The following is a 10,076-nucleotide window of genomic DNA, read 5'->3' on the forward strand; positions in this document are numbered from 1 at the left end:
TCTTGATGACCGAAGATATCAGTGAACTGAGGTTGATGAAGTTGAATATATTTGTTGATAAAGGTTGAGACTAACATCAGGATATGCTCTGCCCTAGTCTAGACCTAAACCAAGCACCTCCCTCCTTGCCCGATTGTATCTCAAGACTGAGACCAAGAGTTGGTTCAGATTTGCCCTTATCTAGTCTGTTTCCAACTGCCCCGTTGGCTCACGCCAGACTCTTGCCACCTCTGGTTCATTCTGATTCCATTCAGGTAACTGGCAGTCAAGCTTGATCCAACATGGCTGCTATTAAAATCCTTACTCTAGCTGTGGGATCCTGGGCAAATCACAACTCAATTGCCTATCCCTTACTGGTCTTCAGCTTTAAAACATGGGGATGTGAGGGTTTGTTTTTATTTGATGTGAGATAAGATCCAGGCTACCTGCAAATCTATTCACTTTGACACTAATTGAATAAAATGTTTTACCTCTACCTTGCCTATAAAACGGTGGAGGGAGGAAGGGATGAATCTTCTGCTTCTGCTTCTGCTTTTGGGGGCAGATACTGGACGGGTGATTCAGAGATGAAGCTACTGCTTCCAGTCCATCTGGGTCATTGGGCATTCTCACGGGTTTCCTTGTCAACCCCATGAGGAATACAATCAAGCCTGACCCTCACCATATCTTGCCATCTTCTGTGGAGGGAGAGTGAGGAAACAGAGGTGCAGCTACCAAGAGCACATTTGGTCCTGACTTCCAGTAACCTCCTGCTGAAAGACCTTGACGTTTTCATCTGAATGGAGAATGGTATTGATGTGTTAAAACTACTGGATAGAATCAGCCAGCCTGTAATAAAAACACCTAAATGTTTGAGCACTTTAAACACAAGTTGAATACAAATAATAGAGGTTCTTGGAAGGAGGTTGGTCTCATTCAAGTTTTCCTATTGATGCTGCTTCTATGATGTGATCAAGTCATTGTGATGGCAAAGGGTGTGGCACTTGAGAGAGCAGAAAGTCCACTGGACTTGGAGTCACTGGACAAAGACTGAAATCTTGCCTGGGCCACTCTCTGTTCGATCTCGGGATATCATTTAATTTACCTGGACCTCCTCATGGTATCATAATCCAATGACTGTTGCCCATACTACTAAACTACTAAAGTGTGAAAGGGTAGGATCCTCTAGTCGAGGTTTCTAGAAATCTTTCTCCACAATAGGTGTCCTCAAACTAAGCCAGAGGTTCTGTTGCATGTAGAGCCCAAGTCATAGCTCATTTCTCTGCTACTCTGATGCCACCATTGGGTTGGGGAGAAAGTAATAGACTAGAGGGGGTTGATTGTTTATAATACTAAGAATAATAAGATAATGTTGTTGTTGTCCAACTTAAAGCTCATTGGATGAAAATGTTTTTCTCTACGTTATAAAACAAAGTTGGAGCAAGAAAGTCTTGGGTTTCCTTAAGAAAAAGTTTTGCTTGTTATGATGGTAATTTGAGGAAAGGTGTTTGGGATAAGGGAATTGAAAGGAGGATGTTGGAGCCTTGGTAAGTGGATAAATTAAGCTTTAGGTAGGCTGGGATTAAAGGAGATTCAAGGTATAATAGGACTGAAGTCAGGATTATAACACAAAAGAGAAACAGAGATCTTCTTGGGAGAAAAGAAGTTAAACTAAAACAGACTCACACAGCAGGCTTACAGACTGGGACTTAGACTCAAACACAAGCTGAGGGAAATAGACTAAACTGAAATGAACAAACAGGCTTTAGTTAATTTCACAGGAAGGGACCTATTTTGAAGTAACACCTTCCTTCAAGATGGATGCCCCCCAACAAACTGGAGAAGTTCCAGGCGAACTGGAGAGACCTCCGGGAACTGATGCAGAGGGAAAGGAGAAGAAGAACATTGTACACAGAGACTGATATACTGTGGTAAAATTGAATGTAATGGGCTTCTGTACCAGCAACAATGCAATGACCCAGGACAGCTCTGAGGGATTTACGGTAAAGATGCTACCCACATTCAGAGGAAGGACTGCAGGAGAGGAAACATATAAGAAAAGCAACTGCTTGAACGCATGGGCTGGGGTGGACATGATTGGGGATGTGGACTCGAAATTACCACACCAATGCAACCACCAACAATTTGGAAATAGGTCTCGATCAAGGACACATGGCAAAACCAGTGGAAATGTGCGTTGGCCATGGGTGGGGGGAGTGCAGGGGGTGAAGGGGAAAGTAGGAGCATGAATCATGTAACCATGTTAAAAATGATTATTAATAAATGTTAAAAAAAAAAAAAAAAGATGGATGCCCCAGCTTCTCTCTAAACCCAGAGTATGTTGTCTCTTTCCCTCTTTTTCCCTCTTGTTAACTAACAGACAAATTACACTAAATAGGACTATTGAAACACAAAGGGTTTATTTATTTGAAGGATGTTGTTAGGAAGGTGGATTAAAGGAAAGCCCTATTAGTTATCTCAGGAACCTCAGGTGGGGGAAGGGAAGTAAAGATGAAATCTGAGCAAGGACCCGCCTTACTCAGTTTTACAAAATGCTATCTAAAGGGAATAAAGGTGATTTGATTAAATTATAAATAATGCTGTCAATTAGATAACTTCACAGATTTAACTCCTCTCTAATTATTCTCCTTATAAACTCCACAGCCACTTAGGTAAAGTTGGAGCAAGAAAGTCTTGGGTTTCCTTAAGAAAAAGTTTTGCTTTAGAGGAGTTCTCAGAATGGAAAGAAATTCCAGTCATCCAAGTTGAAACTTCTTCCCAGGAACTTATTTTAAGTTGCATGTTTTTTTAGAGTAGCAAGGCAATTGTAGCAGTTTTCAGATGTTACTGTAGCCTACAGAGAAATATGAGAAGTGCTGAAGAACCTTGATCCCTTTTCTGTGAAAGCAAAGCTTCTATTTATGCCGTTATGCATAAAGCCTTTTCACTTTAAAATTACTTTTTGAATGGTTCTAACAAATTTCTACAAGTCCATTAAAAGGATTTAGTAGTTAGTTCTCTTTTACAACAGCAGGATGAAAAGGAGGCTTGATTGGTTTTACCATCTCAAAACTTTAATAACTGAAGTGAGCTTATGTCAAAGAATTATTTTGTGTCCAGGGTCAAGTATGGGAAATGCAAATGTATAAGAAACATGCCTCCTTTTTTTCTAAGAGCTTTCTATATCATGGGAATGATATATCCAATGGATAAGGAGAGTACACAAGAACAGAAGTGCAAAGAATTCTAAACAAATCTGATCAGGAGATTAGGAGATCATTATTTTCCATTTTTTGAAAGGATCAGAAAAAATATTAATGGACCTAGAATCATACAGGTGAGTTTGTTTCAAGAAGCAATCTGGGAGTGTGTGGGCAAAAAGAAGGACATAGACACTTTGTTTACATTATATATGTGACATGGGCATTGTGCAGAGATGGCAGGGACCCTGTACCCCTTAACTCAGGCAGGCTGTGAACAGGGAAATTCCCTTCCCTCTTTCTGTCCTAGTGACTCCCAAGGCAAAGACCATTATCCTTGGATGTCCTTTAGGTTGAGATAAAGAAAGAGATACACCTTTTGGCCACACCTTGATAGCCTAAGCCCTGAGGATCTCTGGCAGACCCCCCCACCCACCAAATGCCTGAGTTGGAGAAGTCACTTACACGTGCTCACTGTTGTAAAGAATATAAAAACCCCTGGACTGAAGCTTTCCAGGGAGCAACTCCTACAGTTGTTCCACTCATGCTACTGTGCCATGTGCCATGTCTTGGGAGCAACCCTCCCCTTCAGGGTTGCTCCACTCATGCTGTCTTGCTGGCCATTAATCCTATCTTACTAATAAATCTTTCTTTTTGCTTTTCAGCTAAGTTTGGAGTCCTCTCATTCTTGAGAAAGGTTTCCTTCCCGAACCCAGGGGTTCACCATTTGCACCCCCATAATATATGCTCATGTATAGTGGAAAAAAGCCCTAAAGAAAATATGGAGACATGGACTTGGGAACTCATATTAATATGTGATTATAGACATTATCTAGCTGTCCCCACAGACATTCTCTGAAGACAATGAAGAATTGCCACTTCAGATATGAAAAGGGCTGGATGCTACAGAAATTTTACAGGTTCAGAACACTGGCATGACTGGTATGATACTGGTTCATCAGTGCTACATAAGAATATTCAAAATAAATGAACAGAAGATAATTTCAGAAGGAAGGTGTTACAAGAGGTGGAGTGCAGGAAAGATAAATGTAGAAGGTGGTGGTTGAAGTGACTCTTGAAGAAGCCCCTTTCTCTGTCTGAGTGAAGCTCATGAATTCAAAAGTCCAGTTTTCTTCTCTCAAGATAGACGCAAAAGTTTAGTTTTCTTAACAAGCACTTTTAATTAAAGTGTTGAGCTAAATTTAGAGGTTTAGCACTCTCATAAAACACTTTAATTCAAAGGAAAGGATTATCTGGGCATTGTTGTGGCAGAGGAAGCACAGGGACCTCAGAACTGTAGGAAGAGCAGTTAATTTAAGAGGAGGGCTTGGTGTAGTCACCTCCCAAAATCTAAGCCCTGACTAAAAGCAACAGCTAGCTTATAGACATTTTACATACATAAGAGTGGGTAGACTAAAAGCCAGCTGGCTGTTCTTGTTTAGAAATGAAAAGGGGAAAGGCAGTATCAAGGACAGAGAAATGGAGAGGGTAGGAGGAGTTGCCCAGACATGGAGTCTGTGAGAACCAAGGACAAGGTAGAAAAGAAGGGAGTAGGGAAGAGGGGAGATAGGGAGGGGGTGGTGTCTGTGAGAAGACCAAACTAGGGGCTTGCCCATGCCAGGGAAGGAGGGAGAGAGGGGGAGTAGGCAAGAGGGGGGAATACAGAGAACAGGGTAAGACTTAAAATTCTGCATTTACAACACCACCTGCAGATCATTTTATGTCAAGGAAATTTGGTATTTCCTTACTCTCAACTATCCTGGTTCAAAAATTCCAGGACATCTATTGTTACCTCTATCAGTTAACATGGCTACATTTAAAGAAATATATTATCTTTTAGTGTTTTTGTACGAGTAGAGGACATTTGTTGTTTACCATTAGTTATTCCTGCGGAATGCAGGTAGAAAAAATCAACATTGTCAAGATGGAAGGAGGGGTTGTTACCCCGAGTCCTCCTGTCAGTCCTTCAACCAGTCATTTTGTTTTCCCTTCTGGACTTTGTTCTCTGCTTACAAAAAGGGAGCTGCTTCTCCACCTCTGGCTTATTGATCCAACAGAAAGGGGGAAGAGAGGACGATAGTCTCATCCACTTTTTTATAGCTATACTCCATCCTGTTTTCAAGTGGTCATCTTATTTGGAGAAAATATGCCTCAGTTGCCTTTGTTGAATTTTACTTAAACATTGGATAGGATAAATCTTCATTATGCACACAAATCAATAAATAAAGCCTGGTCATTTTTCTCCAGTATCAACAATGAACCTGCTGTGACAGAAGGCTAGACATCTGGACCTAGGCAGACCTATCCAGACGCTTTACAGACCTTTTCTTGGACGCTTGAAACTATAAATAAACTCATCTCCTGGGTGGCATTTTGCTTTAATGCCAGGAAGTCTGTGTCTTTCCTAAGAGGTGGTCAAACAAGTGTGTTTAATTCCCACATAATTTTGTATCCAGGTCAAATCTGTCTGTGGCATGATAGGAGAAAATTTATGCTGAATTGTATTACTTGTTGGCAATATTTCTCGTGAAACTATTCATTTTCCCAAGTCCTGGCCTCTGAAGGTTAGGCAGTTCAGTTCTCAAACTAAGGTAATTTACTTCCAGGGCCCAAGGAATCCAACTGGGCTGGGGCTTCTATCTTTTGTTTAAAGGCAGTGTAGATACCTCAGCTCCTTTTCTGTAAAGGAAAATACCCTCCCTAAGAGCATCTTCCCCTTTTTCTTTGCTAAACATGTCACCTAGATTTTGGGTGACCAGGTCTACAATAAAGGAAAGAGTCAATAAAAATAGGATGGAGATAATTTATATTTTTCTAGCCAAAGTCTTCTAGAAGTAGTTGGGCTTCATAAGCTCAATAATATTCCATTTCTTAAAATACCACAGTAGGGTAGGTCCTCCATGTTTCCCCAGCTCAGGGAATCTGTAAAGATCTACCCACCTGAGGAAAAGTCCACCCCTGGTGATAATACAATGGGAGAGAAGTTGAGATCTCTAAATCCACCTCTTCTTTTAAAACTTACACCTATTGGGACTGCCAGGGGGAGAACCAAATGATGTATTGTCAGGACAATCAGAAGGAAGATATAACTCTGTTAAAAAGCTCTGCACCTTCCTGTTCCTGGTCTTTTCCATGCAGGGGCCACTCAAGAGTGACCTGTTCCTTATTGCTAGATCACATGCCCCTAGTAATAAATGATGTGACACTTGGAGAAGTGGCCTCATATTATTTAGTGGCTAAAATTCTGGGCATTATAGCTCCATCCACTTAGGAATGCCCCAGGGAAGTCAGCTGGTAATACCATAGAAAAGAGCAGGATAAGAAGCAGGCTTGATGGAGCAGTTAGGGTAGTCCCCTGGCCATAATTTGGTGGCACATTCAATTCTACCAAGCATATTGTTCCATTTAAAGAATGATGTAATCTCCAAGGGTACTCTGTCTCCTGGACAGAGCTATGATTTAGTCAAGAAAGGGTTAAATCTTCCTTAGAAATTTAATTTTTACCTAGCCTACAAGATGAGAAAGGCTGATTTACTCTGTCATTGACTGTGATCTCTGACATCAGCCATCCTGGTTCACTCATCCTGGGGTGAGATTTGATAAGAACCTGGGTTTGAGTCATTTCTCCCATTAAATTTACTTGGGAGACCACCAAGAACAGCACGAGATGTGATCCACAGCTGGGTCAGCTTGCCAATCTTCTTAAGGGATCACCACTAAGCAGGGTGCTTTTTGCTATCAAAACAGCAGTTTTATCTCAAGTTTGAACATCTCTTCATGGGACTACCTGCAGTTTATCAGATACAAACTGGAAGCAGAGGGAGTGGAAGACTCATTGAACTTAGTGATTCACTCATCCCACAGGCACCTGGTCAAGGAAAAGTACATCATGCAATGACTTCAGCTACCTGTTATGATGTAAGGCAATTTGGGTGGCCACTAGGAGAAAGGCAGACTTAGGAAATGAAGTTTTCATCTCTCATCTCCTATGAAGAACAATAAGACGGTTTGGCTACATTATAGATTGGGGCATACTGCCTTTGAAACTTCCATAACAATAATAGTAAAAACTACAAGCATCTGAAGGAGTGGTATAGCATTAGGATCAAGAAACTGATCATTTGAGTAGAGCACAAATTTCATATCTCCCAGGTGTGGCTGTTTGATAACAAAAAGAAATCTTTGGAGTTATATGTGACTTTAATTTTTTCAAAGAACTGAGCTAGCAAACTTGAATTAGTGTCAGATATCTGTGTTATGTATTGTTAACCTGATTATTTTTTATTTTTTGAAGATAATATTTTCTTTTATGTTAAAAATTGTCAGGGTCTGAAAAGGCAAAGGTCTGTTGACACCTGATGCCAGCTGAGGTCCAGGGTCCCTGTAAGACAAAGATCTGAGTTTCCACATCTCCCACCTCAGTTTCCACATCTCCCACCAACAAAATAGCTGATTCCCTCAGTTCCCACATTTCTTTACAAGTTGCTGACTCGAGGCAACAATCCTTTCCCAAGCTTCTTTCCCAGACCTTTCTTCCAGTGTTGTGTGCAGATGCAAAGCATGGAATCCCTGCAAAGGTACAGGGATAGCCTCACCCAGAATTCCAGGGGACCACCCTGGAGAACTTTGGGTGAGGGGGCAGTTGAGAAGGGTTGAAGACAGTTAATTTGTGGGAGCGGTTGTGAGCAGACACTCTGCTTGCTACTCCTGACTTGGGATTTCTCCTGAGGTGGCCATTGTAGCATAAGCCAGTGGTTTCTACTCATAGGGTTAGCCTGTTTGTTATTACTATTCTTCATTAATATAATTATATAATTACTTAGGGATTAGAGAGTAAGATATTTATCAATAGCAAGAGAGCCAGTTTTAGTTAAGTGCTTCATCCCCTCCAGTGAGGAGGGGGGAAGGGCGGTATCTACTTAGCAGTTCAGGGTTTCCTCTCATTATCCTAAAACCCTCATTTACCCTTTTTAGTTTTCCTTGTTATTACTTAATATAACCTTTATCTTCAAATCTGTGCCTGATAATTATTTGGGAAAGATACTCACAACTCAGTCTGAACATCTAGTTTGAATCCTGTTGGCTGCCAGTTTAAGAAGATCTCCTCTGTCCTCAACTGTTAGATAACTAATTTCTATATATTCATCATACTGACCTGTGAGGAATATAAACTTAAGAAAAGGAACATCAATTGGGGTTTCAGCCATAACTGAAACTTACCAGAAGAATCTTAATCCTGTCTTCATTACCAACTGAAGCAGAAGCAGTTAGAGGGGGAGGGGTTTGAGAGCCAGAAGTGTCTAGCCCCCTCCTTTCCTCAACTGAAGCCTGTCCATCTCTGGCTCTTGACCTAAAGCTTTATTTGGCCCTGACACATTTATCTGCTTCTCCAAACTATCTGTTATTATCATCATAACACCAGACAGAAAAACATGTTTTACCAGCACCTGCTTCTCCCCTTTCTCAGTTCCTATTATGTCCTTGGTTATCCCCATCTATAGTCCCTTGCCCAAGGCCCCCTCTCAAGACTACTCTTGTTATGAGAGAGTTGCTTAAATTTTCAGGAGAAAATTCTTGGTGGTTTCTGCCTTCATAGGCTTGTGTTATCATTCAAGAAACTGCACTTGGTTGCCATCAGCAACTGAGGCCCTTCCTACCCTTAACTTTGACTTGATTCTTTTTTCCCCAGCCCTTACCTGGGGTACTCTTGGGCCTCTTTTTGCCCCCCCTTCAGGGCTTTTACAAAAAATATATTTTTTCCCACGGTTACATGATCCAGGTTCTCTCCAGGGTACAGAAAAGAAAAAGCAAGTTTAGAGTCAGGCCCAGAGAAGGGGGAAGAGCCTTAAAAAGGGTCGTGTTGAATTTGTTGAGCTACTTTCAAAGAAAGTCCAGGTCGTGGTGCAATTCAGGGTTTCCTAGGCAGCCCTCCTTCACTTCTTGTTTGTATAGGGAAAAGTTCCCCTTGGTCAAGTTGAAAATAAAAAGCAAACGATCATTGAAAAAGGCAGGAGAGGTTGGGCACCTGGGCTGGGGAATCTGGACAGATGTTGTGTAGAAGGTGTAGGCCGGAGAGAGTGTTGAGGGAAAGCCGGGATTTTAAGGGTGGCGGGTGAGGAGGGAGTGCCGCGGTAGGCCCGGGAGCGTACAACCCCAACCCCAGCGGGGACTCTGAAGAGGAGGAGCTGGAGATTCCGGGGTAAGCAACGGGAAAAAGGGGAACGTGGCTGAAGTGAAGGGAGGGCAGACAGGAAGGGGAGGACTAAGAGGTGAGCAGAAAGGCGGACGGTGGGCGTTTGCGCAGGGCTTTCCACGAAGCGAAGCAGACGAGTTTGCGTTTTATTCCATCGGCCCTAGGGAGGGAGCGGAGTTGGGGAGAGGGGATCCGGAGCTACGCGGTGAGCGGAATCCGTCCGTCCGGGGAGAGGAAGCCTGAGGGAGAGGGGAGAGAGGATCTGTGGGCGTGGAGCAGGCTGGTTGGGTGACGTGAGCGAAAGGCGTAGAGTATGCAGATGAGTAGCGGTGAGGTTGGTTCTGGGTATCGTCGGATTCAGTGGGTAGAATAGAGAGATAGTTTGTGCAGCGAGGGGACCGAGTGTTCTTTCCACGTTGGAATGTTTTTGATGTTTGTGGGTTCAGGTTGGATTTCTGTGAAGTGTAAAGGTTTCGGGAGTGGTCGTTTGTGTAAGGTGTGTGGTGGTTGTTGGCTCGGGGATTTGCGTGGGAGGAAAGCATACTTACCTGGCAGGGGTGATTCCATGATCACGAAGGTGGTTTCCCCAGGGCGAGGCTTATCCATTGCACTCCGGATGGGCTGACCCCTGCGATTTCCCCAAATGCGGGAAACTCGACTGCATAATTTGTGGTAGTGGGGGACTGCGTTCGCGCTCTCCCCTG

General features: G+C 42.6%; 1 non-coding gene across 1 annotated transcript; it reads left to right on the forward strand.

The window, feature by feature from the left end:
- Positions 1-9,912: 9,912 nt before the first annotated feature.
- LOC123243383 lies at positions 9,913-10,076 on the forward strand. The gene has a single exon (XR_006505924.1). It is a non-coding gene; the product is annotated as a U1 spliceosomal RNA (small nuclear RNA).

Source organism: Gracilinanus agilis, chromosome 3 (assembly GCF_016433145.1).
Source record: "Gracilinanus agilis isolate LMUSP501 chromosome 3, AgileGrace, whole genome shotgun sequence".
Taxonomy (NCBI): domain Eukaryota; kingdom Metazoa; phylum Chordata; class Mammalia; order Didelphimorphia; family Didelphidae; genus Gracilinanus; species Gracilinanus agilis.